Genomic DNA, 8,611 nt, shown 5'->3' with positions numbered 1-8,611 from the left:
AAAGTGATAATCAACTAAGCCTAATGGTGAAGCTGGCGGAAATATACCCGAATGTATCGCACGCTCGAACATATAACATAGCCGCCATCGAACTTTATTTATTCTCGAAGGAAAGGGAAAACATCGATAAAACCCGGGGGAAAGACATATGTTGGGTAAGGAAGTAAGTTATGCAAGGGGAAGGTATTAGCACCCCAAACATCCATGGTACTCCATGGGAACCATTTTGATTGTTCTCGCTCGAATAGGTGTGATATCTAAGGATTACTCGTAAAAGAATGGAGGAAAAGAAAGGAAATAGATAAAGTGCTCGGTGAGTATTAGGGCCCTCATGCCTACGTATCCTCATAGTGTAATAAGGAATTCAGAGCTCTGTAGTTCAAAGAACTAGTGGTGGGAGATGAAAAGAATTGTGATCAAAGTATGATCTAAACCAAAGGATATTGTTGTTTGAACTCCGACAAGGGGTGAAATATGAACCCAAGAGTAAACTGGTATGAACCAACAAGTGAGAGGTCTAAGACATGAATACGGCTGTAAGGTAAGTAAGGAGATGTCCGTCTAAGCAACGAGAGGACTAACAAGACAAACAAATCGGCTCTTGGTTCACAAAGAGATATAAGATGGAGCTTAAAGAGATAATGTATTTGGTTCAAAGAATAGGGTGTACTACATGAAGTGAATGAAGGTAGAGTATGAATGTATCATGGAGATGAATGGAGTGAAGTGACCAAAGTCAAAAAATCAGGGATTTAGTAACGAGTGACTGAAAAGGTATAGTTTGAAACCAAATGAAATGGTACATTAGAATCCATAGGAGAAATGGAGTTTGTACCATAGAGGGAAGGTGGCATGAACCACAAGTGAATGGGCCTAAGGCATGGTATCACTATATGGTTGGGCCAAAAAAAGAAGAATTAAATGTCTGGGTACAAGCCAAACAACTCTAGGTACAAATGTAGACTTTTCATTAGGCGTCCTAAAATGGTATATATGGAATTTCAAAGAAAACTATATTTTGGTGTCAAAGAAATAGAGTGTAACTAGAGTGAATGGCTTATGATTGGAGGTAGGTAGTGGATCATGAAAGATATGAGTGGCGCCCTAAGACGGAAAGGGGAATAATAAATAAGTATGCTTGCAAAGGATTTAAATCCTCATGCCTACATATTCTCATCATGCAATGAGAAGATCAGAGCAATCGTAGTTCAGCCTACTACGGCTGAAAACAAAGGAATGAGATTGATAGTCAACAGGCAAGATAAGTTGCTTAACAAGCAAGAGTGTGATGCTAACCCAATAATGGTGATCCACCACAAGGACAAGTGAAATATGAGATATGATTGGCTTATACACGAGAAGATTTATAAGGCAAGAGCTTCATCTAATCACGAGAGGTCTCATAAGATGAACAAAGATTATGAAATGATTGGCCTACACACAAGAGGATTTACAAGGCAAGAGATTCGTCTAAGCACAAGAGGTCTTATAAGACGGACGAAGATTAGGGGGTTTCCAAAGCACAATAGGACTGATAAGGCAAACAAATGACCGAATGGAGTGGGCCTAAGCACAAGAGGACTGATAAGGCTCACAATGAATAGGGGTTTGCCAAAGCACAAGAGGACTGACAAGGCAGACAATGATTGAGTTGGTTGATTATGATTCAATGATTTGATTATAGGAGAATTGATCCAAGGGATATTTGAATGTCAAAGGGAATATGATCTACTGAGGAAGAAATGATTAATATGCAATGGTGTTTCACCGTTAAAGGGTTGAATGATTTATGCTTGTTTGAAGAAGAAGACTTGTCAATTGAGTGATTCAAAGTGCACTAAAGTCTAGGAACAAGGATGAGTACTTTGAATAGCTAGGGCATACACCCCGTATGCAAAGTCACTTTAAACAAGGATAGGATAAACTCTGTCTCATCATTCCTCATTACTTAAGGCTCATAGAGTATAACTCTCATCATGATTGACAAGTGTTGATAGAGGCCTTTGATTATTGATCTTGATGATGCCCTATTGTTTGTTGTATTGAAAAGGCTTGACAATTATTTGATACGAATTATGCTAAATCCTATGAATGAGGGCAAATGCTTTGCATAGCTGAGGCCTACGCCACGTACGCAAAGTCATTTTAGACAAGGATATGAGAAACTCCGTTTCATCATTTCTCATTACTTAAGGCTTATAGCTTACAATTTGAATCGCACTTGTCAAGTGTTGACACCTTTGTTGTGCTGGAGAATATAGTCCATTTTGCTAGCTATGATTGATTGATGTTGACTTGAAGTCTTGATCTCATATTTGAACCTTGAAGTGTTGAGCTCTAGAGATTCAGCGTATCCACGATAGCTCGAGTGAAACGAACTTTCCATATCAAATGATCAAGGGTCTTTTGATCACTTGAAATAGGATTGGGTCTTACAGCACGATTACAAAGGATTTGGTTGACCAAAGTGTCCTTTGGTCAATACTAATCGGTGGGATTAAAATAATAGTTGAATTATATACAATAATAAATACTATTGAATTAATCAATTAAATAAAAATCAGATAATTCTAATTAAATCCCTAAACTAGGGGAACATGTACTAAAATCAGGATTCCAAGCCATAAGGGCGAAGTGCAACATTTCAATTAGGAACACAAAATTAAATCCTGGTCAGTATCATCTTAAATATCAATCTAAAAAATTAATCAAGTTCTAAAGCCATTCTAATTAGTTTAAACTAAATGTTTAGAAATCTAATCAAAATTCTAAATAAAATTCTAATTAATCCTAATTTCCAAATCTAATTAATTCATCAAAAATCCTAATTAACCTAGAAATTTAATTAATCACTAATTAACTTGAATTATCAACCTAAAGATTAAATTAAATCGAATTAAGCTAATTGAGATCTAAAAAATCCTAGTTAATCTAACCAAGGTAATAGTCATGTTTCCAAATTAAAAAAAATAAGAACTGGCCCAAAAAAAAAGAAGAGAATTGGCCTTGGGGAGTCTCAGACAGAATGGGGTGCTGAAGTGAAGTCGTTTGGGCCCTAGGCCCAAACCGAATTCACATAGTCCATGGAAGGAGGCGCATAAGGGTGATGTACACAAGATGAGCAAACACAAGACCAGGCCGAAATGCATAAGTTGCTTAAATGATAAAGCTGAAAACAAAGGAGTGATGAAAAAGCGCTTATGCACATAGAAAAGCCGCATTTTTACTACGATTTTCGCTCGCGTCGGGGTCGATGCTCGCGTCTGGATGCGTCACGTGATCCTTCTTCATACTCGATTCAAATTCTCGTGTTCGATTCATTTATCGGTATCACAATCGACGTTGCGCCTTCACAAACTTCCACTCACGTTTCAATGTTTAAAATGCCCGCGGATTCTCGTTCGTCATCATCATGGTTCGATTCCTCCGCTTGCGTCAATCGTCGTCGTGCTTCGACAATCGCCGTGGAGCCTCGGGGTCACCATCATCGTGTTTCGGAACAAGACAAATGTTGGCAACAAATCTCTCACCAAGTTGATTTCCACAATGGTTTTCTTGTGCTTCTTTCTCTTCTTTTGCGCTCTGGTTTGTGCGTTTTGGTGGTCGTGTTTCTCAGGTGAAGCATGACGACATCACAGCGGAAGGAAACAACAGTTGATTGAAGAGGATTCTTTGGTATGGAATCGACCCTCCAATCACAATGCAGGCACTAATTCTTCTTCTCTTTGAGTTCCCGAGTTTTTGTTGATAGTTGATGTGTGAAGAATTTCAGTTGTGAATTGCTTCCTCCTTTGGATGAATTTTCTGTAATGCTGGTGAATGAGTGAAGGAAGAATGGATTGAATGAAATCGGTTGAGTGCAAAAATCTGTTGAAAACTGAGTTGAAGTGTGTGAGTGTTTATTTATAGAATTCCAATTCTGTTAGAAACTCAAATAAAATCTAAATGAAATTCAATGGTAATTCAATAGTTGGTTAGGAATTACAAAGTTAGTTGAAATCCAATCGATATTTAGGTGAAATGTAAAATGAAATGCAACTTCTGCTTTTTTTAAATGCGTCCTGTTATTTGTACTTGGAAAGAAAGTTAGTGCTTGCAACAATTGGTTGAGAGTTGGGAAATTCAGAATGGAATTGAAAGTGAAATTATCCCTGAAATTGAGTATCTTTTTATTGCCCTTTGATTATGGAGTTTCTTCCATTAATGATAGTCGTAGAAAACTATTTGTTAATTTGCTTTGTTTTTACAGGTTTTGTTGCTTGTTTGCAGTTGAGTATAACTGGAGGTTGTTACGGTAAATGGATGGTTGCGGCAAGCCATTGATGCCAGAGCCATACGTATACATCATAACTGGGAGATACATACTCCTTTGAGGCAAAATAAATCTATGATGAAAGTGAGGGTTGCTTCCATTACTGACAACATATTATGTTAGTCAGAACAGGTGAAGAGGATCCCCAGCAGTCGATTGCCATCATACCTTGCAAATTTTGGTGGCGGCGAACTTCTGGTATATTTCTATTGTTGTAGAGTCACACTTCACAATTTTTGTTTAGTTGTTTGTCATAGAACTGACAATGTCATGAAACTACATTGAGATTGAATGTTGCAGATTATTTGAGTCAATATGTACCTTTGATCTAGGAATTAATATCAGAACCTACGTATGTTAATCTTATTGGTATTATATTGGCTCACTTGAATATGTTGTGGATTTCATCCCATAACAACTTTGAAGCTTTGTATCCAACTACTCGTGCCAACATGGATTCTAACAGAGTGGAGAGAATTTTATTTTGTTGTTTCTTAACGGGTGGATGCAATGGTTTATGTATGTACGTTGGTCTTTTGTCTGGTTCAAATCATGATTTGTTTATGTGCATATGTTTATGGTTTTCACGACTTGAAGGTTAATAGGTAGATGTATGGTATGATATGGATGTTTAATGGTTTTGGTCAGCTAAGTGAATGCAATGTTACATGATGTATATTAGTAGCAAATATTGGTTGATTAGCTTGTCATGTGTTGTGTATAGAAACAAGGGATGCAATGAATGTTTGATGAAATGAATTTAGTATGCAGTTCTGAATTGGTTGAATGAATGCATTGTTTCTAGGTAGTGAATGTCATGGTGAGTTTTTCAAGTTGCATTGTGTTATACGGTGAACTGACTTTGGTGTTTTGCTTTGAAAAGCAATGTCGCGGATAGCGAGAGTCGCCACCGACTTTTCTTTTATCCATTAAGGAAAGGCGGAAAAGAACAGGAAATACCTTGATTAGATTTTGAGTTCGGGAGGTACATTATACAAAGGGAAGGTGTTAGCACCCTTTGTATCCATGGTTATCCATGGGCTCTTAATTGCTTAACTCACTTATGTTTTCCTTGTTTGAGAAAGTGTTTGAGAAATATGGTGTGTTTAGAAAATATTTTGAAAGGAGAGTTTAACTTTGTAATGATTCTTGTACGAATGTATACAAAGTGTTTATCTCGTTTGATTTTGAAAGATGTTTAGAAAAATATAACTCGGCGATGATTCTGGTGCGAATGTATACCAAGTGGTGATTTTCGAAAAGATGTTTTGAAAAGTGTGAGGTGTGAAAAGTATTTTAAGCTGTGAGCAAGCATTTAAGAGTTATACCTAACCAAGGTCTTTATAGGTATTTCCTATCCTTAGGAGGGTAAAACTGTCCTTACTATTGAGAAGTAAGTAGTCTTATCCTTTGGATGTAATGGGACATCGTAGGGTCGTCGATTGGTCATTGAAGGCCACATTTGTAAGGATACCTTAGCATTCGAAGGGACGATCATCATTTTAACCGTAGGCTACCACGAAGGGTCATCGAGGGACAAAGTCATGTATTCGAAGGCAACATTCGAGGGACTATGATGATTTAACCGAAGGGTCTTTGCTAAGGGTATCCTTACATTCGCGGGACATGGCCGTAATATCGTAAGGCAACAAAGAGAGGGCCCAGATCATATGTTCGAAGGCAATGTAATCAGTCAAGTAATTAGAATGAATCTTCACAAGGGTATCCCACAAATAAAGTGGAACACCTAGCAAACTGTCTCTTCAGAAGTATGTGAACCCTCACAAAAATTCAACAAACGGGTTAGAATACCAAGCTAGGGTGCAACCAAGAGTTGCACCAAACAAAAGAATCACAGCAATAATGGTGTCAGGCAGACAGCGTGTAGATGCAATAGGAAACATGTCAATCAAGTACAAAATAGATTAGAACGCAAACGAAGAAACAAATACTGTCATGTTCGCTACTGCCTCGCCTAGCGAAGGCTTAGCTAACCCTCGCTACATGTTCGCTCAGCGAAGTGCTAGCGAACGGCTGCGGGTTCTGGGTTCTTCTTTGATAACAGTGCGATTTCAGGAACCCCAAACCCTATGGCATCCATTACAGAAATTACATGGTTAAACATTCAAGATATCGTGTTACACATTCATGCATACTTAAACCCATATGCAAAACCTAATGATATATTTAGAAATTCAATCATAATGCCTCATGTATTTGAAGATGTCAAATTAAGAGCATAGAATAGTGGGGGGTGTGGCAAACCTGTTTGCAATTGCAATTGCACAGTTGGACTTGCAGATCACTCTTATCGTTTGTACTAGATTGAGTTGGGCGGAGGTAACCTTTGTGCAGATGGGTTTCCTTTGGGGTATCCGGGGGTTACTCTGAATTCTCTTCGTTAGCCTCCAGGGTTTTTCCGGTTGCCTCTGTTAGGGTTTGCTTGTTCCCTCTCTGTCTGTCTGTCTCCCCCTTTCTCTGTCTGTCTCCCTCTGTCTCTGTGTGAAGTTCTGGTATTTATAATAATTGTGTCTGGGTGGGCTCAGAATTAAGCCCAAAATTTTCTGGTATTTCGTGAGCTCGCTAGGCGAGTGAGTTAGCGAAGGATTCGCTGGGCGAGCAACTAGCGAAGGATTCCAGTAGCTAATTCATTAAAATTCGTTGGGGCAAGGAATGACGCGTGGGCTTCGCCTAGCGAAGGGTTTGCTCGCCTAGCGAGCATGCCAGTTTAGGTCATCTTCTGGATTTGGTAATCTGTGCGCTGGACCCTTGTTCCTTTAACATTAATGTCTTGAAAATGGATTAGAATGTCTTGAAAAATGTCCTGAAAACTTAACGGGCAAATTTTGGGGTATGACAGCTGCCCCTGTTCAATATTCATAAACCGAGAGAGTTAGAATGGTATGTATGCCATTCGTGATCTGGAGGTGGAAGATTATTGAACACTTAGAATGCCCCAAAAATTTGCGCTTGTTAATTAAAAATTAGTCCTGATGGAGATGGGCTTAAAGATGCCATCCGGGAAGTTTGATGATGAAAGATCAGAATGGATCGTACGCTAGATCGTATCTGAATAGCAGAGTGAGTCGTCTGTTAGGCTATATCCGGAGAAATAAAGATCAGAATGGATCGTACGCTAGATCGTATCTGAATAGCAGACTGAGTCGTCCGTTAGGCTATATCCGGAGAAATAAAGATCAGAATGGATCGTACGCTAGATCGTATCTGAATAGCAGACTGAGTCGTCCGTTAGGCTGACGACTTCACTGGGGATGAAAGATCAGCATGGATCGTACGCTAGATCGTATCTGAGTTGCAGAATGAGCCGTCCATTAGGCTGTATCTGAGGATGAAAGGGTAGTCGTATGCTAGACCACATTTCAGAATGTACCGTACGCTAGGCAGTATCTGAGTAGCAGAATGAGCCGTCCGTTAGGCTGTATCTGAAGATAAAAGATCAGAATGGATCATACGCTAGATCGTATCTGAGTAGCAGAATGAGCCGTCCATTAGGCTGTATCTAATGATAAAAGATCAAAATGGATCATACGCTAGATCGTATCTGAGTAGCAGAATGAACCGTCCATTAGGCTGTATCTGATGATAAAAGGGGTAATCATACGCTAGACTACATTTCAGAATGTACCGTACGCTAGGTAGTATCTGAGGGAATGAATATCCAAATGGGTCGTACGCTAGACCGTATTGGAACAGTTGAAGGAACCATACGTTAGGCTGAATCAGAATGAGCCGTACGTTAGGCTATATCTGATAATATTTGTATATGTTGTATTTGCAATAAATGTTTGGGATGGGCTTAAAGATGCCATCATTAGGAGGATATCAGAATGCTTGTCAGAATAAATATTCATATGGATTATATCTGAAAGATGCATCTGAATCTCAAATGTAACCCATGAGGGTGTCCGTCTGAATGAACCTTTATTTTGACTGTATCGGGAGGATAATTAACCTGAAGAAAAAAAGTTAGCCTCATGCCATGTCATGGGATGCATGAGATGTTTTATGCTTTTGAAAATAAATGCGAACATTGCATGCACGTATATGATGTGAAATGATGCATGAATGAATTATGCGTCCGAAAAACTTTGCCAGGGGAACATAAATCCCCATATTCTGGTTGGAGATATTTGTATTGATGACCCTTTCTTAGCTGGGGATATTTGATTTCTTGTCTGATGGTAGAAACATTCAACAGGACCTGGCTGGGGATAAAAGAGATGACCAGTCTGTCTAGTAATGCCAATTTCTTCTGGGAAATAACTGGTTTTGCTGGGG

General features: G+C 38.9%; 1 long non-coding RNA gene across 2 annotated transcripts; it reads left to right on the top strand.

Annotated features, from left to right (window-relative positions):
* The first annotated feature begins 3,098 nt into the window (after window positions 1–3,098).
* LOC127106660 (uncharacterized) lies at window positions 3,099–4,959 on the top strand. 2 transcript variants are annotated; one of them, XR_007795437.1, is made up of 2 exons: window positions 3,099–3,891; window positions 4,270–4,959. It is a non-coding gene; the product is annotated as an uncharacterized LOC127106660 (long non-coding RNA). The 2 variants fall into 2 exon arrangements; XR_007795436.1 differs by having other exon boundaries at window positions 4,250–4,959.
* Window positions 4,960–8,611: the final 3,652 nt, after the last annotated feature.

This window comes from Lathyrus oleraceus, chromosome 7 (genome assembly GCF_024323335.1).
Source record: "Lathyrus oleraceus cultivar Zhongwan6 chromosome 7, CAAS_Psat_ZW6_1.0, whole genome shotgun sequence".
NCBI classification, from domain to species: Eukaryota; Viridiplantae; Streptophyta; class Magnoliopsida; order Fabales; family Fabaceae; genus Lathyrus; species Lathyrus oleraceus.
The sequence above is the reverse complement of the archived record's forward strand: the minus strand, read 5'-3'. Positions and strand labels throughout refer to the sequence as shown.